The sequence below is a fragment of the Eleutherodactylus coqui genome, unplaced genomic scaffold, assembly GCF_035609145.1.
Source record: "Eleutherodactylus coqui strain aEleCoq1 unplaced genomic scaffold, aEleCoq1.hap1 HAP1_SCAFFOLD_821, whole genome shotgun sequence".
Lineage (NCBI taxonomy): Eukaryota > Metazoa > Chordata > Amphibia > Anura > Eleutherodactylidae > Eleutherodactylus > Eleutherodactylus coqui.
In genome coordinates this window covers 1509-28624 of record NW_027102073.1, presented here as the reverse complement: position 1 = coordinate 28624, position 27116 = coordinate 1509, and the positions used below count along the sequence as shown (strand labels likewise).

The following is a 27116-nucleotide window of genomic DNA, read 5'->3' as shown; positions in this document are numbered from 1 at the left end:
TAACCTGGGCTGCAAAAACATTTCAAGGGGTTTTTCCACCACTGTAAAAAGCCTCCCAGCCACTCTGTACTTCCTACTGACCAGCACCTGTGACTATTGGAGCTAGTCAATCGCCACAGCAGTGACCTCCTATAGCCGGTGATTGGCTGCAGCAGTCACACATCCTGCTCAACAGCAACCAGGAAGGGCAGAGTGGCTGTGAAGCAATTTTAAGTAATGGGAAAACCCTTTTAAGGAGGGGTACGTGTCAAGTTTACATCCACATAAATGCCAGGACCCAAGGTTTATAGGCTGAACATTGCCCAGAGCATCACACCTTGCTTGCCAACTTACTTCCAGACTTACGGAAAGAGCATAGCTCGTCCGCTCGGCTGTTTTCGTAAGTCCTCGCCACCCCCAGGCGCCACCATCCAGCCGGGCAGGAGGTCAGGGATACCAAAACTAGAGGTGGGTACGAGCCTGAGACGTGGGACTCGCAACTATCAGACTTCCATGGCATATCTTGTGGACATGCCAGGAAAGTCTCAGATGGGAATACCCCTTTATTCTGTCACGTTGGCACTGTAGCACCTGAGAAATCTGTCACGGTACGTGAAGCATTAAGCGATGCACACGCACCTGACCGTCCACATGACGGCAAAGAGAACGCAGTTCATTGGACCGGCCCGCCTTCTTCTTCTGTTGCTCCGCGGCTTGCTTCTGACCATCATGCGCCCGGCGGGGTGCTTTCTGCGCTGTTCTTCATTGTTTTTCATTAAGGTCCTAAGATGATGCCCTGTCAATGACAATAAGAAAGCCAATTTACAAGCGTCCATCACTGCACTCTACAGCGCAAGACAGAAAGCGTGCCGTCGCTTCCTAAATGATCTCAGGCGACATGTATACAAATCCGTCACTGAAGAGAAATGAAGGCGGCAAATTATTATCATGTAAACCAATCACGGCGTTAGGCAGAGTAATAAACTGACGCCGTGACTGCAATACTGCTGAAGAGGCGGTCAGAAGTGCTGTTGTACCGTGTACTGCCCATGCCCACCAGCTATGGACCCGCTGCATGCCCATGTGTGTGTGTGTGCCCGTTTATCACTAAACATGGAAGTAAAAGCAGGTAAAAGGTTTGTGTTTACTTTGGGTGGATTTTAAAAAAATTATGAAATTGTAAAAAAAAAAAGTGGTGTCCACAAATGAGGTGCAGGTAATTGATCTGGAACCGTCTGCGACCCCGGACGTGTGCTCTGACCACTACACTACAGCCAGGCACATGGAATCAGTTGGCGTTTGAATAGAGCAGGCCACAATGCAGCGCCGGCCTCTACTATACACCCAGCGGTCAGCCACATTATTACAGCCAGCGGCTGACCTTTCACCATTTCAGCTTCCTGGATGGAAATTACACGCTTCACCCCGGGGAACAGCACCAAAAACTGCACTCACAACGTTCCTACATCCACAATTTTCACTGCCCGGCCATATTACAACCACCATTGTCAGCCACTTCCCACAAGGCCTTGTCATGGCCGCAGGACTAGGCAGGGCCCGCATTTCAAAAACTCACAACTTCTGGGCTCTCCTCCTGCAGCCCTGTCCAGAGTACACCCATAATGGCGTCTTCCAGGAAGAACACTCAGCCAAAGGGGATCCTCCGCAGAAGGGGCCGGAGGAGGCTGTTCGGATACTTCCCACCACCCGGCCGCACACAGTGCAGCAAACCAATCAAACGCCTGCGGAGCTCCAACTAAATGGTCCCAAGGCACAACTCCCCGTTCCTCAGCACGGACAGGCCGTAACAGCAAATAACTGGCTTATGTCTTATTGTGTCTAAGAGAAACTAGAAAGCAAGACAGACTCCGGCGAACAAAAGAAGGCAAAAATGGGATCGCCGAGCAGTGAAAAAATATTGGGTTTACAGGGGAACCCTGCTCTGTTGTGCCACGCCGATGGAAAGGCCAGAATTTGGCACAAGCAGCATAAATCCATGAATTCTTCGTGTCAGCTATTCCCAGCACCGCCATGTAATTTGCCACAACCGCAAGAAGCTATTCTGTCTGCATGGACCAGGAAAGAAGGAAGGAAGGAAGGAAGGAAGGAAGGAAGGAAGGAAGGAAGGAAGGAAGGAAGGAAGGAAGGAAGGAAGGAAGGAAGGAAGGAAGGAAGGAAGGAAGGAAGGAAGGAAGGAAGGAAGGAAGGAAGGAAGGAAGGAAGGAAGGAAGGAAGGAAGGAAGGAAGGAAGGAAGGAAGGAAGGAAGGAAGGAAGGAAGGAAGTGTAACCCCAACTCTGTGTCTCCTTGATCAAAAACATAAAAATAGCCAGCACTCCAACACATTTTTTGAAAAATTGCAGATACTTCAATTCTAGGTGTGACGTTTCAGCCCACAGTCGTCGGGCCCCATGAGCGAAGGCTGAAAGGTCACACATATAGGCAAATATCAAGTAGCCAGCTGCCATATGCCTGGATCCTTTACAGAGACGCCCGTTTTACTATATTTCATGCCATAAAGGGTGAACCTGGGCTGCAAAAACATTTCAAGGGGTTTTTCCACCACTGTAAAAAGCCTCCCAGCCACTCTGTACTTCCTACTGACCTGCACCTGTGACTATTGGAGCTAGTCAATCGCCACAGCAGTGACCTCCTATAGCCGGTGATTGGCTGCAGCAGTCACACATCCTGCTCAACAGCAACCAGGAAGGGCAGAGTGGCTGTGAAGCAATTTTAAGTAATGGGAAAACCCCTTTAAGGAGGGGTACGTGTCAAGGTTACATCCACATAAATGCCAGGACCCAAGGTTTATAGGCTGAACATTGCCCAGAGCATCACACCTTGCTTGCCAACTTACTTCCAGACTTACGGAAAGAGCATAGCTCGTCCGCTCGGCTGTTTTCGTAAGTCCTCGCCACCCCCAGGCGCCACCATCCAGCCGGGCAGGAGGTCAGGGATGCCAAAACTAGAGGTGGGTACGAGCCTGAGACGTGGGACTCGCAACTATCAGACTTCCATGGCATATCTTGTGGACATGCCAGGAAAGTCTCAGATGGGAATACCCCTTTATTCTGTCACGTTGGCACTGTAGCACCTGAGAAATCTGTCACGGTACGTGAAGCATTAAGCGATGCACACGCACCTGACCGTCCACATGACGGCAAAGAGAACGCAGTTCATTGGACCGGCCCGCCTTCTTCTTCTGTTGCTCCGCGGCTTGCTTCTGACCATCACGCGCCCGGCGGGGTGCTTTCTGCGCTGTTCTTCATTCTTTTTCATTAAGGTCCTAAGATGATGCCCTGTCAATGACAATAAGAAAGCCAATTTACAAGCGTCCATCACTGCACTCTACAGCGCAAGACAGAAAGCGTGCCGTCGCTTCCTAAATGATCTCAGGCGACATGTATACAAATCCGTCACTGAAAAGAAATGAAGGCGGCAAATTATTATCATGTAAACCAATCACGGCGTTAGGCAGAGTAATAAACTGACGCCGTGACTGCAATACTGCTGAAGAGGCGGTCAGAAGTGCTGTTGTACCGTGTACTGCCCATGCCCACCAGCTATGGACCCGCTGCATGCCCATGTGTGTGTGTGTGCCCGTTTATCACTAAACATGGAAGTAAAAGCAGGTAAAAGGTTTGTGTTTACTTTGGGTGGATTTTAAAAAAATTATGAAATTGTAAAAAAAAAAAAGTGGTGTCCACAAATGAGGTGCAGGTAATTGATCTGGAACCGTCTGCGACCCCGGACGTGTGCTCTGACCACTACACTACAGCCAGGCACATGGAATCAGTTGGCGTTTGAATAGAGCAGGCCACAATGCAGCGCCGGCCTCTACTATACACCCAACGGTCAGCTGCATTATTACAGCCAGCGGCTGACCTTTCACCATTTCAGCTTCCCTGGATGGAAATTACACGCTTCACCCCGGGGAACAGCACCAAAAACTGCACTCACAACGTTCCTACATCCACAATTTTCACTGCCCGGCCATATTACAACCACCATTGTCAGCCACTTCCACAAGGCCTTGTCATGGCCGCAGGACTAGGCAGGGCCCGCATTTCAAAAACTCACAACTTCTGGGCTCTCCTCCTGCAGCCCTGTCCAGAGTACACCCATAATGGCGTCTTCCAGGAAGAACACTCAGCCAAAGGGGATCCTCCGCAGAAGGGGCCGGAGGAGGCTGTTCGGATACTTCCCACCACCCGGCCGCACACAGTGCAGCAAACCAATCAAACGCCTGTGGAGCTCCAACTAAATGGTCCCAAGGCACAACTCCCCGTTCCTCAGCACGGACAGGCCGTAACAGCAAATAACTGGCTTATGTCTTATTGTGTCTAAGAGAAACTAGAAAGCAAGACAGACTCCGGCGAACAAAAGAAGGCAAAAATGGGATCCCCGAGCAGTGAAAAAATATTGGGTTTACAGGGGAACCCTGCTCTGTTGTGCCACGCCGATGGAAAGGCCAGAATTTGGCACAAGCAGCATTAATCCATAAATTCTTCGTGTCAGCTATTCCCAGCACCGCCATGTAATTTGCCACAACCGCAAGAAGCTATTCTATCTGCATGGACCAGGAAGGAAGGAAGGAAGGAAGGAAGGAAGGAAGGAAGGAAGGAAGGAAGGAAGGAAGGAAGGAAGGAAGGAAGGAAGGAAGGAAGGAAGGAAGGAAGGAAGGAAGGAAGGAAGGAAGGAAGGAAGGAAGGAAGGAAGGAAGGAAGGAAGGAAGGAAGGAAGGAAGGAAGGAAGGAAGGAAGGAAGGAAGGAAGGAAGGAAGGAAGGAAGGAAGGAAGGAAGGAAGGAAGGAAGGAAGGAAGGAAGGAAGGAAGGAAGGAAGGAAGGAAGGAAGGAAGGAAGGAAGGAAGGAAGGAAGGAAGGAAGGAAGGAAGGAAGGAAGGAAGGAAGGAAGGAAGGAAGGAAGGAAGGAACTGTAACCCCAACTCTGTGTCTCCTTGATCAAAAACCTAAAAATAGCCAGCACTCCAACACATTTTTTGAAAAATTACAGATACTTCAATTCTAGGTGTGACGTTTCAGCCCACAGTCGTCGGGCCCCATGAGCGAAGGCTGAAAGGTCACACATATAGGCAAATATCAAGTAGCCAGCTGCCATATGCCTGGATCCTTTACAGAGACGCCCGTTTTACTATATTTCATGCCATAAAGGGTGAACCTGGGCTGCAAAAACATTTCAAGGGGTTTTTCCACCACTGTAAAAAGCCTCCCAGCCACTCTGTACTTCCTACTGACCTGCACCTGTGACTATTGGAGCTAGTCAATCGCCACAGACAGCAGTGACCTCCTATAGCCGGTGATTGGCTGCAGCAGTCACACATCCTGCTCAACAGCAACCAGGAAGGGCAGAGTGGCTGTGAAGCAATTTTAAGTAATGGGAAAACCCCTTTAAGGAGGGGTACGTGTCAAGGTTACATCCACATAAATGCCAGGACCCAAGGTTTATAGGCTAAACATTGCCCAGAGCATCACACCTTGCTTGCCAACTTACTTCCAGACTTACGGAAAGAGCATAGCTCGTCCGCTCGGCTGTTTTCGTAAGTCCTCGCCACCCCCAGGCGCCACCATCCAGCCGGCCAGGAGGTCAGGGATGCCAAAACTAGAGGTGGGTACGAGCCTGAGACGTGAGACTCGCAACTATCAGACTTCCATGGCATATCTTGTGGACATGCCAGGAAAGTCTCAGATGGGAATACCCCTTTAATCTGTCACGTTGGCACTGTAGCGCCTGAGAAATCTGTCACGGTACGTGAAGCATTAAGCGATGCACACGCACCTGACCGTCCACATGACGGCAAAGAGAACGCAGTTCATTGGACCGGCCCGCCTTCTTCTTCTGTTGCTCCGCGGCTTGCTTCTGACCATCATGCGCCCGGCGGGGTGCTTTCTGCACTGTTCTTCATTCTTTTTCATTAAGGTCCTAAGATGATGCCCTGTCAATGACAATAAGAAAGCCAATTTACAAGCGTCCATCACTGCACTCTACAGCGCAAGACAGAAAGCGTGCCGTCGCTTCCTAAATGATCTCAGGCGACATGTATACAAATCCGTCACTGAAAAGAAATGAAGGCGGCAAATTATTATCATGTAAACCAATCACGGCGTTAGGCAGAGTAATAAACTGACGCCGTGACTGCAATACTGCTGAAGAGGCGGTCAGAAGTGCTGTTGTACCGTGTACTGCCCATGCCCACCAGCTATGGACCCGCTGCATGCCCATGTGTGTGTGTGTGCCCGTTTATCATTAAACATGAAAGTAAAAGCAGGTAAAAGGTTTGTGTTTACTTTGGGTGGATTTTAAAAAAATTATGAAATTGTAAAAAAAAAAAAGTGGTGTCCACAAATGAGGTGCAGGTAATTGATCTGGAACCGTCTGCGACCCCGGACGTGTGCTCTGACCACTACACTACAGCCAGGCACATGGAATCAGTTGGCGTTTGAATAGAGCAGGCCACAATGCAGCGCCGGCCTCTACTATACACCCAACGGTCAGCTGCATTATTACAGCCAGCGGCTGACCTTTCACCATTTCAGCTTCCCTGGATGGAAATTACACGCTTCACCCCGGGGAACAGCACCAAAAACTGCACTCACAACGTTCCTACATCCACAATTTTCACTGCCCGGCCATATTACAACCACCATTGTCAGCCACTTCCCACAAGGCCTTGTCATGGCCGCAGGACTAGGCAGGGCCCGCATTTCAAAAACTCACAACTTCTGGGCTCTCCTCCTGCAGCCCTGTCCAGAGTACACCCATAATGGCGTCTTCCAGGAAGAACACTCAGCCAAAGGGGATCCTCCGCAGAAGGGGCCGGAGGAGGCTGTTCGGATACTTCCACCACCCGGCCGCACACAGTGCAGCAAACCAATCAAACGCCTGTGGAGCTCCAACTAAATGGTCCCAAGGCACAACTCCCGTTCCTCAGCACGGACAGGCCGTAACAGCAAATAACTGGCTTATGTCTTATTGTGTCTAAGAGAAACTAGAAAGCAAGACAGACTCCGGCGAACAAAGAAGGCAAAAATGGGATCCCCGAGCAGTGAAAAAATATTGGGTTTACAGGGGAACCCTGCTCTGTTGTGCCACGCCGATGGAAAGGCCAGAATTTGGCACAAGCAGCATAAATCCATGAATTCTTCGTGTCAGCTATTCCCAGCACCGCCATGTAATTTGCCAGAACCGCAAGAAGCTATTCTATCTGCATGGACCAGGAAGGAAGGAAGGAAGGAAGGAAGGAAGGAAGGAAGGAAGGAAGGAAGGAAGGAAGGAAGGAAGGAAGGAAGGAAGGAAGGAAGGAAGGAAGGAAGGAAGAGGAGGAAGGAAGGAAGGAAGGAAGGAAGGAAGGAAGGAAGGAAGGAAGGAAGGAAGGAAGGAAGGAAGGAAGGAAGGAAGGAAGGAAGGAAGGAAGGAAGGAAGGAAGGAAGGAAGGAAGGAAGGAAGGAAGGAAGGAAGGAAGGAAGGAAGGAAGGAAGGAAGGAAGGAAGGAAGGAAGGAAGGAAGGAAGGAAGGAAGGAAGGAAGGAAGGAAGGAAGGAAGGAAGGAAGGAAGGAAGGAAGGAAGGAAGGAAGGAAGGAAGGAACTGTAACCCCAACTCTGTGTCTCCTTGATCAAAAACCTAAAAATAGCCAGCACTCCAACACATTTTTTGAAAAATACAGATACTTCAATTCTAGTGTGACGTTTCAGCCCACAGTCGTCGGGCCCCCATGAGCGAAGGCTGAAAGGTCACACATATAGGCAAATATCAAGTAGCCAGCTGCCATATGCCTGGATCCTTTACAGGAGACGCCCGTTTTACTATATTTCATGCCATAAAGGGTGAACCTGGGCTGCAAAAACATTTCAAGGGGTTTTTCCACCACTGTAAAAAGCCTCCCAGCCACTCTGTACTTCCTACTGACCAGCACCTGTGACTATTGGAGCTAGTCAATCGCCACAGCAGTGACCTCCTATAGCCGGTGATTGGCTGCAGCAGTCACACATCCTGCTCAACAGCAACCAGGAAGGGCAGAGTGGCTGTGAAGCAATTTTAAGTAATGGGAAAACCCTTTTAAGGAGGGGTACGTGTCAAGTTTACATCCACATAAATGCCAGGACCCAAGGTTTATAGGCTGAACATTGCCAGAGCATCACACCTTGCTTGCCAACTTACTTCCAGACTTACGGAAAGAGCATAGCTCGTCCGCGTCGGCTGTTTTCGTAAGTCCTCGCCAACCCCAGGCGCCACCATCCAGCCGGGCAGGAGGTCAGGGATACCAAAACTAGAGGTGGGTACGAGCCTGAGACGTGGGACTCGCAACTATCAGACTTCCATGGCATATCTTGTGGACATGCCAGGAAAGTCTCAGATGGGAATACCCCTTTATTCTGTCACGTTGGCACTGTAGCACCTGAGAAATCTGTCACGGTACGTGAAGCATTAAGCGATGCACACGCACCTGACCGTCCACATGACGGCAAAGAGAACGCAGTTCATTGGACCGGCCCGCCTTCTTCTTCTGTTGCTCCGCGGCTTGCTTCTGACCATCATGCGCCCGGCGGGGTGCTTTCTGCGCTGTTCTTCATTGTTTTTCATTAAGGTCCTAAGATGATGCCCTGTCAATGACAATAAGAAAGCCAATTTACAAGCGTCCATCACTGCACTCTACAGCGCAAGACAGAAAGCGTGCCGTCGCTTCCTAAATGATCTCAGGCGACATGTATACAAATCCGTCACTGAAGAGAAATGAAGGCGGCAAATTATTATCATGTAAACCAATCACGGCGTTAGGCAGAGTAATAAACTGACGCCGTGACTGCAATACTGCTGAAGAGGCGGTCAGAAGTGCTGTTGTACCGTGTACTGCCCATGCCCACCAGCTATGGACCCGCTGCATGCCCATGTGTGTGTGTGTGCCCGTTTATCACTAAACATGGAAGTAAAAGCAGGTAAAAGGTTTGTGTTTACTTTGGGTGGATTTTAAAAAAATTATGAAATTGTAAAAAAAAAAAAGTGGTGTCCACAAATGAGGTGCAGGTAATTGATCTGGAACCGTCTGCGACCCCGGACGTGTGCTCTGACCACTACACTACAGCCAGGCACATGGAATCAGTTGGCGTTTGAATAGAGCAGGCCACAATGCAGCGCCGGCCTCTACTATACACCCAGCGGTCAGCCGCATTATTACAGCCAGCGGCTGACCTTTCACCATTTCAGCTTCCCTGGATGGAAATTACACGCTTCACCCCGGGGAACAGCACCAAAAACTGCACTCACAATGCTCCTACATCCACAATTTTCACTGCCCGGCCATATTACAACCACCATTCTCAGCCACTTCCCACAAGGCCTTGTCATGGCCGCAGGACTAGGCAGGGCCCGCATTTCAAAAACTCACAACTTCTGGGCTCTCCTCCTGCAGCCCTGTCCAGAGTACACCCACAATGGCATCTTCCAGGAAGAACACTCAGCCAAAGGGGATCCTCCGCAGAAGGGGCCGGAGGAGGTTGTCCAGATACTTCCCACCACCCGGCCGCACACAGTCCATCAAACAGCAAACCAATCAAACGCCTGCGGGGGCTCCAACTAAATGGCCCAAGGCACAACTCCCCGTTCCTCAGCACGGACAGGCCGTAACAGCAAATAACTGGTTTATGTCCTATTGTGTCTAAGAGAAACTAGAAAGCAAGACAGACTCTGGCGAACAAAAGAAGGCAAAAATGGGATCGCCGAGCAGTGAAAAAATATTGGGTTTACAGGGGAACCCTGCTCTGTTGTGCCACGCTGATGGAAAGGCCAGAATTTGGCACAAGCAGCATAAATCCATGAATTCTTCGTGTCAGCTATTCCCAGCACCGCCATGTAATTTGCCACAACCGCAAGAAGCTATTCTGTCTACATGGAGAAGGAAGGAAGGAAGGAAGGAAGGAAGGAAGGAAGGAAGGAAGGAAGGAAGGAAGGAAGGAAGGAAGGAAGGAAGGAAGGAAGGAAGGAAGGAAGGAAGGAAGGAAGGAAGGAAGGAAGGAAGGAAGGAAGGAAGGAAGGAAGGAAGGAAGGAAGGAAGGAAGGAAGGAAGGAAGGAAGGAAGGAAGGAAGGAAGGAAGGAAGGAAGGAAGGAAGGAAGGAAGGAAGGAAGGAAGGAAGGAAGGAAGGAAGGAAGGAAGGAAGGAAGGAAGGAAGGAAGGAACTGTAACCCCAACTCTGTGTCTCCTTGATCAAAAACCTAAAAATAGCCAGCACTCCAACACATTTTTTGAAAAATTACAGATACTTCAATTCTAGGTGTGACGTTTCAGCCCACAGTCGTCGGGCCCCATGAGCGAAGGCTGAAAGGTCACACATATAGGCAAATATCAAGTAGCCAGCTGCCATATGCCTGGATCCTTTACAGAGACGCCCGTTTTACTATATTTCATGCCATAAAGGGTGAACCTGGGCTGCAAAAACATTTCAAGGGGTTTTTCCACCACTGTAAAAAGCCTCCCAGCCACTCTGTACTTCCTACTGACCTGCACCTGTGACTATTGGAGCTAGTCAATCGCCACAGCAGTGACCTCCTATAGCCGGTGATTGGCTGCAGCAGTCACACATCCTGCTCAACAGCAACCAGGAAGGGCAGAGTGGCTGTGAAGCAATTTTAAGTAATGGGAAAACCCCTTTAAGGAGGGGTACGTGTCAAGGTTACATCCACATAAATGCCAGGACCCAAGGTTTATAGGCTGAACATTGCCCAGAGCATCACACCTTGCTTGCCAACTTACTTCCAGACTTACGGAAAGAGCATAGCTCGTCCGCTCGGCTGTTTTCGTAAGTCCTCGCCACCCCCAGGCGCCACCATCCAGCCGGGCAGGAGGTCAGGGATGCCAAAACTAGAGGTGGGTACGAGCCTGAGACGTGGGACTCGCAACTATCAGACTTCCATGGCATATCTTGTGGACATGCCAGGAAAGTCTCAGATGGGAATACCCCTTTATTCTGTCACGTTGGCACTGTAGCACCTGAGAAATCTGTCACGGTACGTGAAGCATTAAGCGATGCACACGCACCTGACCGTCCACATGACGGCAAAGAGAACGCAGTTCATTGGACCGGCCCGCCTTCTTCTTCTGTTGCTCCGCGGCTTGCTTCTGACCGTCACGCGCCCGGCGGGGTGCTTTCTGCGCTGTTCTTCATTCTTTTTCATTAAGGTCCTAAGATGATGCCCTGTCAATGACAATAAGAAAGCCAATTTACAAGCGTCCATCACTGCACTCTACAGCGCAAGACAGAAAGCGTGCCGTCGCTTCCTAAATGATCGCAGGCGACATGTATACAAATCCGTCACTGAAAAGAAATGAAGGCGGCAAATTATTATCATGTAAACCAATCACGGCGTTAGGCAGAGTAATAAACTGACGCCGTGACTGCAATACTGCTGAAGAGGCGGTCAGAAGTGCTGTTGTACCGTGTACTGCCCATGCCCACCAGCTATGGACCCGCTGCATGCCCATGTGTGTGTGTGTGCCCGTTTATCACTAAACATGGAAGTAAAAGCAGGTAAAAGGTTTGTGTTTACTTTGGGTGGATTTTAAAAAAATTATGAAATTGTAAAAAAAAAAAGTGGTGTCCACAAATGAGGTGCAGGTAATTGATCTGGAACCGTCTGCGACCCCGGACGTGTGCTCTGACCACTACACTACAGCCAGGCACATGGAATCAGTTGGCGTTTGAATAGAGCAGGCCACAATGCAGCGCCGGCCTCTACTATACACCCAACGGTCAGCTGCATTATTACAGCCAGCGGCTGACCTTTCACCATTTCAGCTTCCCTGGATGGAAATTACACGCTTCACCCCGGGGAACAGCACCAAAAACTGCACTCACAACGTTCCTACATCCACAATTTTCACTGCCCGGCCATATTACAACCACCATTGTCAGCCACTTCCCACAAGGCCTTGTCATGGCCGCAGGACTAGGCAGGGCCCGCATTTCAAAAACTCACAACTTCTGGGCTCTCCTCCTGCAGCCCTGTCCAGAGTACACCCATAATGGCGTCTTCCAGGAAGAACACTCAGCCAAAGGGGATCCTCCGCAGAAGGGGCCGGAGGAGGCTGTTCGGATACTTCCCACCACCCGGCCGCACACAGTGCAGCAAACCAATCAAACGCCTGTGGAGCTCCAACTAAATGGTCCCAAGGCACAACTCCCCGTTCCTCAGCACGGACAGGCCGTAACAGCAAATAACTGGCTTATGTCTTATTGTGTCTAAGAGAAACTAGAAAGCAAGACAGACTCCGGCGAACAAAAGAAGGCAAAAATGGGATCCCCGAGCAGTGAAAAAATATTGGGTTTACAGGGGAACCCTGCTCTGTTGTGCCACGCCGATGGAAAGGCCAGAATTTGGCACAAGCAGCATAAATCCATGAATTCTTCGTGTCAGCTATTCCCAGCACCGCCATGTAATTTGCCACAACCGCAAGAAGCTATTCTATCTGCATGGACAAGGAAGGAAGGAAGGAAGGAAGGAAGGAAGGAAGGAAGGAAGGAAGGAAGGAAGGAAGGAAGGAAGGAAGGAAGGAAGGAAGGAAGGAAGGAAGGAAGGAAGGAAGGAAGGAAGGAAGGAAGGAAGGAAGGAAGGAAGGAAGGAAGGAAGGAAGGAAGGAAGGAAGGAAGGAAGGAAGGAAGGAAGGAAGGAAGGAAGGAAGGAAGGAAGGAAGGAAGGAAGGAAGGAAGGAAGGAAGGAAGGAAGGAAGGAAGGAAGGAAGGAAGGAAGGAAGGAAGGAAGGAAGGAAGGAAGGAAGGAAGGAAGGAAGGAAGGAAGGAAGGAAGGAAGGAAGGAAGGAACTGTAACCCCAACTCTGTGTCTCCTTGATCAAAAACCTAAAAATAGCCAGCACTCCAACACATTTTTTGAAAAATTACAGATACTTCAATTCTAGGTGTGACGTTTCAGCCCACAGTCGTCGGGCCCCATGAGCGAAGGCTGATAATATCAAGTAGCCAGCTGCCATATGCCCTGGATCCTTTACAGAGACGGCCCGTTTTACTATATTTCATGCCATAAAGGGTGAACCTGGGCTGCAAAAACATTTCAAGGGGTTTTTCCACCACTGTAAAAAGCCTCCCAGCCACTCTGTACTTCCTACTGACCTGCACCTGTGACTATTGGAGCTAGTCAATCGCTCACTAGCAGGTGACCTCCTATAGCCGGTGATTGGCTGCAGCAGTCACACATCCTGCTCAACAGCAACCAGGAAGGGCAGAGTGGCTGTGAAGCAATTTTAAGTAATGGGAAAACCCCTTTAAGGAGGGGTACGTGTCAAGGTTACATCCACATAAATGCCAGGACCCAAGGTTTATAGGCTGAACATTGCCCAGAGCATCACACCTTGCTTGCCCAACTTACTTCCAGACTTACGGAAAGAGCATAGCTCGTCCGCTCGGCTGTTTTCGTAAGTCCTCGCCACCCCCCAGGCGCCACCATCCAGCCGGGCAGGAGGTCAGGGATGCCAAAACTAGAGGTGGGTACGAGCCTGAGACGTGGGACTCGCAACTATCAGACTTCCATGGCATATCTTGTGGACATGCCAGGAAAGTCTCAGATGGGAATACCCCTTTATTCTGTCACGTTGGCACTGTAGCACCTGAGAAATCTGTCACGGTACGTGAAGCATTAGAGCGATGCACACGCACCTGACCGTCCACATGACGGCAAAGAGAACGCCAGTTCATTGGACCGGCCCGCCTTCTTCTTCTGTTGCTCCGCGGCTTGCTTCTGACCGTCACGCGCCCGGCGGGGTGCCTTTCTGCGCTGTTCTTCATTCTTTTCATTAAGGTCCTAAGATGATGCCTGTCAATGACAATAAGAAGCCAATTTACAAGCGTCCATCACTGCACTCTACAGCGCAAGACAGAAAGCGTGCCCGTCGCTTCCTAAACTGATCGCAGGCGACATGTATACAAATCCGTCACTGAAAAGAAATGAAGGCGGCAAATTATTATCATGTAAACCAATCACGGCGTAGGCAGAGTAATAAACTGACGCCGTGACTGCAATACTGCTGAAAGAGGCGGTCAGAAGTGCTGTTGTACCGTGTACTGCCCATGCCCACCAGCTATGGACCCGCTGCATGCCCATGTGTGTGTGTGTGCCCGTTTATCACTAAACATGGAAGTAAAAGCAGGTAAAAGGTTGTGTTTACTTTGGGTGGATTTAAAAAAATTATGAAATTGTAAAAAAAAAAAAGTGGTGTCCACAAATGAGGTGCAGGTAATTGATCTGGAACCGTCTGCGACCCCGGACGTGTGCTCTGACCACTACACTACAGCCAGGCACATGGAATCAGTTGGCGTTTGAATAGAGCAGGCCACAATGCAGCGCCGGCCTCTACTATACACCCACGGTCAGCTGCATTATTACAGCCAGCGGCTGACCTTTCACCATTTCAGCTTCCCTGGATGGAAATTACACGCTTCACCACGGGAACAGCACCAAAAACTGCACTCACAACGTTCCTACATCCACAATTTTCACTGCCCGGCCATATTACAACCACCATTGTCAGCCACTTCCCACAAGGCCTTGTCATGGCCGCAGGACTAGGCAGGGCCCGCATTTCAAAAACTCACAACTTCTGGGCTCTCCTCCTGCAGCCCTGTCAGAGTACACCCATAATGGCGTCTTCCAGGAAGAACACTCAGCCAAAGGGGATCCTCCGCAGAAGGGGGCCGGAGGAGGCTGTTCGGATACTTCCCCACCACCCGGCCGCACACAGTGCAGCAAACCAATCAAACGCCTGTGGAGCTCCAACTAAATCGGTCCCAAGGCACAACTCCCCGTTCCTCAGCACGGACAGGCCGTAACAGCAAATAACTGGCTTATGTCTTATTGTGTCTAAGAGAAACTAGAAAGCAAGACAGACTCCGGCGAACAAAAAGAAGGCAAAAATGGGATCCCCGAGCAGTGAAAAAATATTGGGTTTACAGGGGAACCCTGCTCTGTTGTGCCACGCCGATGGAAAGGCCAGAATTTGGCACAAGCAGCATAAATCCATGAATTCTTCGTGTCAGCTATTCCCAGCACCGCCATGTAATTTGCCACAACCGCAAGAAGCTATTCTATCTGCATGGACAAGGAAGGAAGGAAGGAAGGAAGGAAGGAAGGAAGGAAGGAAGGAAGGAAGGACAGGAAGGAAGGAAGGAAGGAAGGAAGGAAGGAAGGAAGGAAGGAAGGAAGGAAGGAAGGAAGGAAGGAAGGAAGGAAGGAAGGAAGGAAGGAAGGAAGGAAGGAAGAAGGAAGGAAGAAGGAAGGATGGAAGGAAGGAAGGAAGGGAAGGAAGGAAGGAAGGAAGGAAGGAAGGAAGGAAGGAAGGAAGGAAGGAAGGAAGGAAGGAAGGAAGGAAGGAAGGAAGGAAGGAAGGAAGGAAGGAAGGAAGGAAGGAAGGAACTGTAACCCCAACTCTGTGTCTCCTTGATCAAAAACCTAAAAATAGCCAGCACTCCAACACATTTTTTGAAAAATTACAGATACTTCAATTCTAGGTGTGACGTTTCAGCCCACAGTCGTCGGGCCCCATGAGCGAAGGCTGAAAGGTCACACATATAGGCAAATATCAAGTAGCCAGCTGCCATATGCCTGGATCCTTTACAGAGACGCCCGTTTTACTATATTTCATGCCATAAAGGGTGAACCTGGGCTGCAAAAACATTTCAAGGGGTTTTTTCCACCACTGTAAAAAGCCTCCCAGCCACTCTGTACTTCCTACTGACCTGCACCTGTGACTATTGGAGCTAGTCAATCGCCACAGCAGTGACCTCCTATAGCCGGTGATTGGCTGCAGCAGTCACACATCCTGCTCAACAGCAACCAGGAAGGGCAGAGTGGCTGTGAAGCAATTTTAAGTAATGGGAAAACCCCTTTAAGGAGGGGGTACGTGTCAAGGTTACATCCACATAAATGCCAGGACCCAAGGTTTATAGGCTGAACATTGCCCAGAGCATCACACCTTGCTTGCCAACTTACTTCCAGACTTACGGAAAGAGCATAGCTCGTCCGCTCGGCTGTTTTCGTAAGTCCTCGCCACCCCCAGGCGCCACCATCCAGCCGGCAGGAGGTCAGGGATGCCAAAACTAGAGGTGGGTACGAGCCTGAGACGTGGGACTCGCAACTATCAGACTTCCATGGCATATCTTGTGGACATGCCAGGAAAGTCTCAGATTGGAATACCCCTTTATTCTGTCACGTTGGCACTGTAGCACCTGAGAAATCTGTCACGGTACGTGAAGCATTAAGCGATGCACACGCACCTGACCGTCCACATGACGGCAAAGAGAACGCAGTTCATTGGACCGGCCCGCCTTCTTCTTCTGTTGCTCCGCGGCTTGCTTCTGACCATCATGCGCCCGGCGGGGTGCTTTCTGCGCTGTTCTTCATTCTTTTTCATTAAGGTCCTAAGATGATGCCCTGTCAATGACAATAAGAAAGCCAATTTACAAGCGTCCATCACTGCACTCTACAGCGCAAGACAGAAAGCGTGCCGTCGCTTCCTAAATGATCTCAGGCGACATGTATACAAATCCGTCACTGAAAAGAAATGAAGGCGGCAAATTATTATCATGTAAACCAATCACGGCGTTAGGCAGAGTAATAAACTGACGCCGTGACTGCAATACTGCTGAAGAGGCGGTCAGAAGTGCTGTTGTACCGTGTACTGCCCATGCCCACCAGCTATGGACCCGCTGCTTGCCCATGTGTGTGTGTGTGCCCGTTTATCACTAAACATGGAAGTAAAAGCAGGTAAAAGGTTTGTGTTTACTTTGGGTGGATTTTAAAAAAATTATGAAATTGTAAAAAAAAAAAAGTGGTGTCCACAAATGAGGTGCAGGTAATTGATCTGGAACCGTCTGCGACCCCGGACGTGTGCTCTGACCACTACACTACAGCCAGGCACATGGAATCAGTTGGCGTTTGAATAGAGCAGGCCACAATGCAGCGCCGGCCTCTACTATACACCCAACGGTCAGCTGCATTATTACAGCCAGCGGCTGACCTTTCACCATTTCAGCTTCCCTGGATGGAAATTACACGCTTCACCCCGGGGAACAGCACCAAAAACTGCACTCACAACGTTCCTACATCCACAATTTTCACTGCCCGGCCATATTACAACCACCATTGTCAGCCACTTCCCACAAGGCCTTGTCATGGCCGCAGGACTAGGCAGGGCCCGCATTTCAAAAACTCACAACTTCTGGGCTCTCCTCCTGCAGCCCTGTCCAGAGTACACCCATAATGGCGTCTTCCAGGAAGAACACTCAGCCAAAGGGGATCCTCCGCAGAAGGGGCCGGAGGAGGCTGTTCGGATACTTCCCACCACCCGGCCGCACACAGTGCAGCAAACCAATCAAACGCCTGTGGAGCTCCAACTAAATGGTCCCAAGGCACAACTCCCCGTTCCTCAGCACGGACAGGCCGTAACAGCAAATAACTGGCTTATGTCTTATTGTGTCTAAGAGAAACTAGAAAGCAAGACAGACTCCGGCGAACAAAAGAAGGCAAAAATGGGATCCCCGAGCAGTGAAAAAATATTGGGTTTACAGGGGAACCCTGCTCTGTTGTGCCACGCCGATGGAAAGGCCAGAATTTGGCACAAGCAGCATAAATCCATGAATTCTTCGTGTCAGCTATTCCCAGCACCGCCATGTAATTTGCCACAACCGCAAGAAGCTATTCTATCTGCATGGACCAGGAAGGAAGGAAGGAAGGAAGGAAGGAAGGAAGGAAGGAAGGAAGGAAGGAAGGAAGGAAGGAAGGAAGGAAGGAAGGAAGGAAGGAAGGAAGGAAGGAAGGAAGGAAGGAAGGAAGGAAGGAAGGAAGGAAGGAAGGAAGGAAGGAAGGAAGGAAGGAAGGAAGGAAGGAAGGAAGGAAGGAAGGAAGGAAGGAAGGAAGGAAGGAAGGAAGGAAGGAAGGAAGGAAGGAAGGAAGGAAGGAAGGAAGGAAGGAAGGAAGGAAGGAAGGAAGGAAGGAAGGAAGGAAGGAAGGAAGGAAGGAAGGAAGGAAGGAAGGAAGGAAGGAAGGAAGGAAGGAAGGAAGGAAGGAACTGTAACCCCAACTCTGTGTCTCCTTGATCAAAAACCTAAAAATAGCCAGCACTCCAACACATTTTTTGAAAAATTACAGATACTTCAATTCTAGGTGTGACGTTTCAGCCCACAGTCGTCGGGCCCCATGAGCGAAGGCTGAAAGGTCACACATATAGGCAAATATCAAGTAGCCAGCTGCCATATGCCTGGATCCTTTACAGAGACGCCCGTTTTACTATATTTCATGCCATAAAGGGTGAACCTGGGCTGCAAAAACATTTCAAGGGGTTTTTCCACCACTGTAAAAAGCCTCCCAGCCACTCTGTACTTCCTACTGACCAGCACCTGTGACTATTGGAGCTAGTCAATCGACACAGCAGTGACCTCCTATAGCCGGTGATTGGCTGCAGCAGTCACACATCCTGCTCAACAGCAACCAGGAAGGGCAGAGTGGCTGTGAAGCAATTTTAAGTAATGGGAAAACCCTTTTAAGGAGGGGTACGTGTCAAGTTTACATCCACATAAATGCCAGGACCCAAGGTTTATAGGCTGAACATTGCCCAGAGCATCACACCTTGCTTGCCAACTTACTTCCAGACTTACGGAAAGAGCATAGCTCGTCCGCTCGGCTGTTTTCGTAAGTCCTCGCCACCCCCAGGCGCCACCATCCAGCCGGGCAGGAGGTCAGGGATACCAAAACTAGAGGTGGGTACGAGCCTGAGACGTGGGACTCGCAACTATCAGACTTCCATGGCATATCTTGTGGACATGCCAGGAAAGTCTCAGATGGGAATACCCCTTTATTCTGTCACGTTGGCACTGTAGCACCTGAGAAATCTGTCACGGTACGTGAAGCATTAAGCGATGCACACGCACCTGACCGTCCACATGACGGCAAAGAGAACGCAGTTCATTGGACCGGCCCGCCTTCTTCTTCTGTTGCTCCGCGGCTTGCTTCTGACCATCATGCGCCCGGCGGGGTGCTTTCTGCGCTGTTCTTCATTGTTTTTCATTAAGGTCCTAAGATGATGCCCTGTCAATGACAATAAGAAAGCCAATTTACAAGCGTCCATCACTGCACTCTACAGCGCAAGACAGAAAGCGTGCCGTCGCTTCCTAAATGATCTCAGGCGACATGTATACAAATCCGTCACTGAAGAGAAATGAAGGCGGCAAATTATTATCATGTAAACCAATCACGGCGTTAGGCAGAGTAATAAACTGACGCCGTGACTGCAATACTGCTGAAGAGGCGGTCAGAAGTGCTGTTGTACCGTGTACTGCCCATGCCCACCAGCTATGGACCCGCTGCATGCCCATGTGTGTGTGTGTGCCCGTTTATCACTAAACATGGAAGTAAAAGCAGGTAAAAGGTTTGTGTTTACTTTGGGTGGATTTTAAAAAAATTATGAAATTGTAAAAAAAAAAAAGTGGTGTCCACAAATGAGGTGCAGGTAATTGATCTGGAACCGTCTGCGACCCCGGACGTGTGCTCTGACCACTACACTACAGCCAGGCACATGGAATCAGTTGGCGTTTGAATAGAGCAGGCCACAATGCAGCGCCGGCCTCTACTATACACCCAACGGTCAGCTGCATTATTACAGCCAGCGGCTGACCTTTCACCATTTCAGCTTCCCTGGATGGAAATTACACGCTTCACCCCGGGGAACAGCACCAAAAACTGCACTCACAACGTTCCTACATCCACAATTTTCACTGCCCGGCCATATTACAACCACCATTGTCAGCCACTTCCCACAAGGCCTTGTCATGGCCGCAGGACTAGGCAGGGCCCGCATTTCAAAAACTCACAACTTCTGGGCTCTCCTCCTGCAGCCCTGTCCAGAGTACACCCATAATGGCGTCTTCCAGGAAGAACACTCAGCCAAAGGGGATCCTCCGCAGAAGGGGCCGGAGGAGGCTGTTCGGATACTTCCCACCACCCGGCCGCACACAGTGCAGCAAACCAATCAAACGCCTGCGGAGCTCCAACTAAATGGTCCCAAGGCACAACTCCCCGTTCCTCAGCACGGACAGGCCGTAACAGCAAATAACTGGCTTATGTCTTATTGTGTCTAAGAGAAACTAGAAAGCAAGACAGACTCCGGCGAACAAAAGAAGGCAAAAATGGGATCGCCGAGCAGTGAAAAAATATTGGGTTTACAGGGGAACCCTGCTCTGTTGTGCCACGCCGATGGAAAGGCCAGAATTTGGCACAAGCAGCATAAATCCATGAATTCTTCGTGTCAGCTATTCCCAGCACCGCCATGTAATTTGCCACAACCGCAAGAAGCTATTCTGTCTGCATGGACCAGGAAAGAAGGAAGGAAGGAAGGAAGGAAGGAAGGAAGGAAGGAAGGAAGGAAGGAAGGAAGGAAGGAAGGAAGGAAGGAAGGAAGGAAGGAAGGAAGGAAGGAAGGAAGGAAGGAAGGAAGGAAGGAAGGAAGGAAGGAAGGAAGGAAGGAAGGAAGGAAGGAAGGAAGGAAGGAAGGAAGGAAGGAAGGAAGGAAGGAAGGAAGGAAGGAAGGAAGGAAGGAAGGAAGGAAGGAAGGAAGGAAGGAAGGAAGGAAGGAAGGAAGGAAGGAAGGAAGGAACTGTAACCCCAACTCTGTGTCTCCTTGATCAAAAACCTAAAAATAGCCAGCACTCCAACACATTTTTTGAAAAATTACAGATACTTCAATTCTAGGTGTGACGTTTCAGCCCACAGTCGTCGGGCCCCATGAGCGAAGGCTGAAAGGTCACACATATAGGCAAATATCAAGTAGCCAGCTGCCATATTCCTGGATCCTTTACAGAGACGCCCGTTTTACTATATTTCATGCCATAAAGGGTGAACCTGGGCTGCAAAAACATTTCAAGGGGTTTTTCCACCACTGTAAAAAGCCTCCCAGCCACTCTGTACTTCCTACTGACCTGCACCTGTGACTATTGGAGCTAGTCAATCGCCACAGCAGTGACCTCCTATAGCCGGTGATTGGCTGCAGCAGTCACACATCCTGCTCAACAGCAACCAGGAAGGGCAGAGTGGCTGTGAAGCAATTTTAAGTAATGGGAAAACCCCTTTAAGGAGGGGTACGTGTCTAGGTTACATCCACATAAATGCCAGGACCCAAGGTTTATAGGCTGAACATTGCCCAGAGCATCACACCTTGCTTGCCAACTTACTTCCAGACTTACGGAAAGAGCATAGCTCGTCCGCTCGGCTGTTTTCGTAAGTCCTCGCCACCCCCAGGCGCCACCATCCAGCCGGGCAGGAGGTCAGGGATGCCAAAACTAGAGGTGGGTACGAGCCTGAGACGTGGGACTCGCAACTATCAGACTTCCATGGCATATCTTGTGGACATGCCAGGAAAGTCTCAGATGGGAATACCCCTTTATTCTGTCACGTTGGCACTGTAGCACCTGAGAAATCTGTCACGGTACGTGAAGCATTAAGCGATGCACACGCACCTGACCGTCCACATGACGGCAAAGAGAACGCAGTTCATTGTACCGGCCCGCCTTCTACTTCTGTTGCTCCGCGGCTTGCTTCTGACCATCATGCGCCCGGCGGGGTGCTTTCTGCGCTGTTCTTCATTCTTTTTCATTAAGGTCCTAAGATGATGCCCTGTCAATGACAATAAGAAAGCCAATTTACAAGCGTCCATCACTGCACTCTACAGCGCAAGACAGAAAGCGTGCCGTCGCTTCCTAAATGATCTCAGGCGACATGTATACAAATCCGTCACTGAAAAGAAATGAAGGCGGCAAATTATTATCATGTAAACCAATCACGGCGTTAGGCAGAGTAATAAACTGACGCCGTGACTGCAATACTGCTGAAGAGGCGGTCAGAAGTGCTGTTGTACCGTGTACTGCCCATGCCCACCAGCTATGGACCCGCTGCATGCCCATGTGTGTGTGTGTGCCCGTTTATCACTAAACATGGAAGTAAAAGCAGGTAAAAGGTTTGTGTTTACTTTGGGTGGATTTTAAAAAAATTATGAAATTGTAAAAAAAAAAAAGTGGTGTCCACAAATGAGGTGCAGGTAATTGATCTGGAACCGTCTGCGACCCCGGACGTGTGCTCTGACCACTACACTACAGCCAGGCACATGGAATCAGTTGGCGTTTGAATAGAGCAGGCCACAATGCAGCGCCGGCCTCTACTATACACCCAACGGTCAGCTGCATTATTACAGCCAGCGGCTGACCTTTCACCATTTCAGCTTCCCTGGATGGAAATTACACGCTTCACCCCGGGGAACAGCACCAAAAACTGCACTCACAACGTTCCTACATCCACAATTTTCACTGCCCGGCCATATTACAACCACCATTGTCAGCCACTTCCCACAAGGCCTTGTCATGGCCGCAGGACTAGGCAGGGCCCGCATTTCAAAAACTCACAACTTCTGGCTCTCCTCCTGCAGCCCTGTCCAGAGTACACCCATAATGGCGTCTTCCAGGAAGAACACTCAGCCAAAGGGGATCCTCCGCAGAAGGGGCCGGAGGAGGCTGTTCGGATACTTCCCACCACCCGGCCGCACACAGTGCAGCAAACCAATCAAACGCCTGTGGAGCTCCAACTAAATGGTCCCAAGGCACAACTCCCCGTTCCTCAGCACGGACAGGCCGTAACAGCAAATAACTGGCTTATGTCTTATTGTGTCTAAGAGAAACTAGAAAGCAAGACAGACTCCGGCGAACAAAAGAAGGCAAAAATGGGATCCCCGAGCAGTGAAAAAATATTGGGTTTACAGGGGAACCCTGCTCTGTTGTGCCACGCCGATGGAAAGGCCAGAATTTGGCACAAGCAGCATAAATCCATGAATTCTTCGTGTCAGCTATTCCCAGCACCGCCATGTAATTTGCCACAACCGCAAGAAGCTATTCTATCTGCATGGACCAGGAAGGAAAGAAGGAAGGAAGGAAGGAAGGAAGGAAGGAAGGAAGGAAGGAAGGAAGGAAGGAAGGAAGGAAGGAAGGAAGGAAGGAAGGAAGGAAGGAAGGAAGGAAGGAAGGAAGGAAGGAAGGAAGGAAGGAAGGAAGGAAGGAAGGAAGGAAGGAAGGAAGGAAGGAAGGAAGGAAGGAAGGAAGGAAGGAAGGAAGGAAGGAAGGAAGGAAGGAACTGTAACCCCAACTCTGTGTCTCCTTGATCAAAAACCTAAAAATAGCCAGCACTCCAACACATTTTTTGAAAAATTACAGATACTTCAATTCTAGGTGTGACGTTTCAGCCCACAGTCGTCGGGCCCCATGAGCGAAGGCTGAAAGGTCACACATATAGGCAAATATCAAGTAGCCAGCTGCCATATGCCTGGATCCTTTACAGAGACGCCCGTTTTACTATATTTCATGCCATAAAGGGTGAACCTGGGCTGCAAAAACATTTCAAGGGGTTTTTCCACCACTGTAAAAAGCCTCCCAGCCACTCTGTACTTCCTACTGACCTGCACCTGTGACTATTGGAGCTAGTCAATCGCCACAGCAGTGACCTCCTATAGCCGGTGATTGGCTGCAGCAGTCACACATCCTGCTCAACAGCAACCAGGAAGGGCAGAGTGGCTGTGAAGCAATTTTAAGTAATGGGAAAACCCCTTTAAGGAGGGGTACGTGTCAAGGTTACATCCACATAAATGCCAGGACCCAAGGTTTATAGGCTGAACATTGCCCAGAGCATCACACCTTGCTTGCCAACTTACTTCCAGACTTACGGAAAGAGCATAGCTCGTCCGCTCGGCTGTTTTCGTAAGTCCTCGCCACCCCCAGGCGCCACCATCCAGCCGGGCAGGAGGTCAGGGATGCCAAAACTAGAGGTGGGTACGAGCCTGAGACGTGGGACTCGCAACTATCAGACTTCCATGGCATATCTTGTGGACATGCCAGGAAAGTCTCAGATGGGAATACCCCTTTATTCTGTCACGTTGGCACTGTAGCACCTGAGAAATCTGTCACGGTACGTGAAGCATTAAGCGATGCACACGCACCTGACCGTCCACATGACGGCAAAGAGAACGCAGTTCATTGGACCGGCCCGCCTTCTTCTTCTGTTGCTCCGCGGCTTGCTTCTGACCATCATGCGCCCGGCGGGGTGCTTTCTGCGCTGTTCTTCATTCTTTTTCATTAAGGTCCTAAGATGATGCCCTGTCAATGACAATAAGAAAGCCAATTTACAAGCGTCCATCACTGCACTCTACAGCGCAAGACAGAAAGCGTGCCGTCGCTTCCTAAATGATCTCAGGCGACATGTATACAAATCCGTCACTGAAGAGAAATGAAGGCGGCAAATTATTATCATGTAAACCAATCACGGCGTTAGGCAGAGTAATAAACTGACGCCGTGACTGCAATACTGCTGAAGAGGCGGTCAGAAGTGCTGTTGTACCGTGTACTGCCCATGCCCACCAGCTATGGACCCGCTGCTTGCCCATGTGTGTGTGTGTGCCCGTTTATCACTAAACATGGAAGTAAAAGCAGGTAAAAGGTTTGTGTTTACTTTGGGTGGATTTTAAAAAAATTATGAAATTGTAAAAAAAAAAAAGTGGTGTCCACAAATGAGGTGCAGGTAATTGATCTGGAACCGTCTGCGACCCCGGACGTGTGCTCTGACCACTACACTACAGCCAGGCACATGGAATCAGTTGGCGTTTGAATAGAGCAGGCCACAATGCAGCGCCGGCCTCTACTATACACCAACGGTCAGCTGCATTATTACAGCCAGCGGCTGACCTTTCACCATTTCAGCTTCCTGGATGGAAATTACACGCTTCACCCGGGGAACAGCACCAAAAACTGCACTCACAACGTTCCTACATCCACAATTTTCACTGCCCGGCCATATTACAACCACCATTGTCAGCCACTTCCCACAAGGCCTTGTCATGGCCGCAGGACTAGGCAGGGCCCGCATTTCAAAAACTCACAACTTCTGGGCTCTCCTCCTGCAGCCCTGTCCAGAGTACACCCATAATGGCGTCTTCCAGGAAGAACACTCAGCCAAAGGGGATCTCCGCAGAAGGGGCCGGAGGAGGCTGTTCGGATACTTCCCACCACCCGGCCGCACACAGTGCAGCAAACCAATCAAACGCCTGTGGAGCTCCAACTAAATGGTCCCAAGCACAACTCCCCGTTCCTCAGCACGGACAGGCCGTAACAGCAAATAACTGGCTTATGTCTTATTGTGTCTAAGAGAAACTAGAAAGCAAGACAGACTCCGGCGAACAAAAGAAGGCAAAAATGGATCCCCGAGCAGTGAAAAAATATTGGGTTTACAGGGGAACCCTGCTCTGTTGTGCCACGACGATGGAAAGGCCAGAATTTGGCACAAGCAGCATAAATCCATGAATTCTTCGTGTCAGCTATTCCCAGCACCGCCATGTAATTTGCCACAACCGCAAGAAGCTATTCTATCTGCATGGACCAGGAAGGAAGGAAGGAAGGAAGGAAGGAAGGAAGGAAGGAGGAAGGAAGGAAGGAAGGAAGGAAGGAAGGAAGGAAGGAAGGAAGGAAGGAAGGAAGGAAGGAAGGAAGGAAGGAAGGAAGGAAGGAAGGAAGGAAGGAAGGAAGGAAGGAAGGAAGGAAGGAAGGAAGGAAGGAAGGAAGGAAGGAAGGAAGGAAGGAAGGAAGGAAGGAAGGAAGGAAGGAAGGAAGGAAGGAAGGAAGGAAGGAAGGAAGGAAGGAAGGAAGGAAGGAAGGAAGGAAGGAAGGAAGGAAGGAAGGAAGGAAGGAAGGAAGGAAGGAAGGAAGGAAGGAAGGAAGGAAGGAAGGAAGGAAGGAAGGAAGGAAGGAAGGGAAGGAAGGAAGAAGGAAGGAAGGAAGGAAGGAAGGAAGAAGGAAGGAAGGAAGGAAGGAAGGAGGAAGGAAGGAAGGAAGGAAGGAAGGAACTGTAACCCCAACTCTGTGTCTCCTTGATCAAAAACCTAAAAATAGCCAGCACTCCAACACATTTTTGAAAAATTACAGATACTTCAATTCTAGGTGTGACGTTTCAGCCCACAGTCGTCGGGCCCCATGAGCGAAGGCTGAAAGGTCACACATATAGGCAAATATCAAGTAGCCAGCTGCCATATGCCTGGATCCTTTACAGAGACGCCCGTTTTACTATATTTCATGCCATAAAGGGTGAACCTGGGCTGCAAAAACATTTCAAGGGGTTTTTCCACCACTGTAAAAAGCCTCCCAGCCACTCTGTACTTCCTACTGACCAGCACCTGTGACTATTGGAGCTAGTCAATCGACACAGCAGTGACCTCCTATAGCCGGTGATTGCTGCAGCAGTCACACATCCTGCTCAACAGCAACCAGGAAGGGCAGAGTGGCTGTGAAGCAATTTTAAGTAATGGGAAAACCCTTTTAAGGAGGGGTACGTGTCAAGTTTACATCCACATAAATGCCAGGACCCAAGGTTTATAGGCTGAACATTGCCCAGAGCATCACACCTTGCTTGCCAACTTACTTCCAGACTTACGGAAAGAGCATAGCTCGTCCGCTCGGCTGTTTTCGTAAGTCCTCGCCACCCCCAGGCGCCACCATCCAGCCGGGCAGGAGGTCAGGGATACCAAAACTAGAGGTGGGTACGAGCCTGAGACGTGGGACTCGCAACTATCAGACTTCCATGGCATATCTTGTGGACATGCCAGGAAAGTCTCAGATGGGAATACCCCTTTATTCTGTCACGTTGGCACTGTAGCACTGAGAAATCTGTCACGGTACGTGAAGCATTAAGCGATGCACACGCACCTGACCGTCCACATGACGGCAAAGAGAACGCAGTTCATTGGACCGGCCCGCCTTCTTCTTCTGTTGCTCCGCGGCTTGCTTCTGACCATCATGCGCCCGGCGGGGTGCTTTCTGCGCTGTTCTTCATTGTTTTTCATTAAGGTCCTAAGATGATGCCCTGTCAATGACAATAAGAAAGCCAATTTACAAGCGTCCATCACTGCACTCTACAGCGCAAGACAGAAAGCGTGCCGTCGCTTCCTAAATGATCTCAGGCGACATGTATACAAATCCGTCACTGAAGAGAAATGAAGGCGGCAAATTATTATCATGTAAACCAATCACGGCGTTAGGCAGAGTAATA

The 27116-nt window shown here is 49.9% G+C and overlaps 2 long non-coding RNA genes across 2 annotated transcripts; both read right to left on the bottom strand.

The window, feature by feature from the left end:
* Positions 1–759: 759 nt before the first annotated feature.
* LOC136595495 (uncharacterized) lies at positions 760–19042 on the bottom strand. Its single transcript, XR_010788705.1, has 7 exons — positions 18923–19042; positions 16271–16427; positions 11029–11185; positions 8442–8598; positions 5776–5932; positions 3121–3277; positions 760–775 (listed from the first exon to the last, which is right to left on the bottom strand). It is a non-coding gene; the product is annotated as an uncharacterized lncRNA (long non-coding RNA).
* Positions 19043–21566: 2524 nt separating this feature from the next.
* On the bottom strand, positions 21567–26893 carry LOC136595496 (uncharacterized). The gene is made up of 3 exons (XR_010788706.1): positions 26774–26893; positions 24022–24178; positions 21567–21659 (listed from the first exon to the last, which is right to left on the bottom strand). It is a non-coding gene; the product is annotated as an uncharacterized lncRNA (long non-coding RNA).
* Positions 26894–27116: the final 223 nt, after the last annotated feature.